Source organism: Halyomorpha halys, unplaced genomic scaffold, assembly GCF_000696795.3.
Source record: "Halyomorpha halys isolate HHAL.00 unplaced genomic scaffold, Hhal_1.1 Scaffold486.1, whole genome shotgun sequence".
Taxonomy (NCBI): Eukaryota; Metazoa; Arthropoda; class Insecta; order Hemiptera; family Pentatomidae; genus Halyomorpha; species Halyomorpha halys.
In genome coordinates this window covers 413,202-414,503 of record NW_027106528.1, presented here as the reverse complement: position 1 = coordinate 414,503, position 1,302 = coordinate 413,202, and positions in this window count along the sequence as shown.

Here is a 1,302-nt window from a genome sequence, read left to right as displayed (position 1 = left end):
CAAACTCCGTATGTCCAGATGGGCCTTATTATTGTTATGTAAATCAGTCTTTTGTAATGGAGTGAAAGTTAAGACCGTTTGACTAGTAGTCGGAATCGATGAACAGTTTTCTGTCTTTTCAATCTTGTATGAGTATTCCATGCCAGTCGTTTGTCCTGATGTAGTCCTAAGTAACGGATCTGTTCGACAGAAATAAGTGGGGTATTATTAAAGGGTACTGTAGGGCAGAAAGGCATAGGCTTATGACGAAGGTTATTTTTTAAGATAAAAATATTTATTTAATAAATTTGAATAAAAGAGAAATTATTCTGTGTCGAAGTTGAGTGAGAAATTTAATGTCGTAAAGACAGTCCTGAAATTATTAGACAGAATACACGATGGCTATTTGCGGTTAACAACGAGCTTATGGAACAAGTTTGATATACAGCTTATGCTAGGTATATAACAGCTTCTAACGAATGATTAGAGTGCTTCAGAACCCGGCATGTTCAGCAAGTTTAGTTTCCATTCCTTAAATACGAGTTTCATACGTATTAAGTTTTAAATACTTTACTTGTACATGCTATAGAATATAAAAATTTTAATAAACTTCTTTTGACATATGCTTGTACATATTTATATTTTAATTACTGCTTACCCCTTATCAGCGGACTCCTGTCGGCTACGGACCAAAATCCATCGGGCCGAGAGGTTTCATTATACCTAGGGTCAACTATTTTCTGCTATACGTTGTTTTCTGTTTATTAGGTGAGCTGAAATCACATAAAAATATAAATGTTGACAAATGCCACTATAATAACTTTTTTTTTACCAAGATTCAGTCTCAAATAGTTAAAAGTCTTCTATAGTAAGTATAACTTCAACTTCATTTTAACAATCTTTAGGTAAAAATTAATTAATGCAAAAAACTTGCATTCCGTCCCCTGACAAGGTAGTGTAGTTTTACGTAGTATAATATTTGTAAGTTTTTTTTTTAGATTCAAAAACTTTCTTTATTGCAATCTGGCACACCGTAGTGGGCAATAGGTAATAGTCATGACTGATCACATTCACACTGAAATAAAATAAAATAAAAATGAAAAAAAAAGGACACGAAAATAAATAAAATCTCACTTAAAAAATATACGAACAGAAGGAAAAAGAAACTGAATATAATCAAACAAAATGAGCATGAAAAAAATAAAATAATAGTAAAAATAAAACAATGTCTAATCACATTTAAACTCTTAGATGTGACAAAGAACTTTCATAAAACATAATAATGAGTTTTATAAAAAATCTTTTTCAAAGAACTTTGATAGT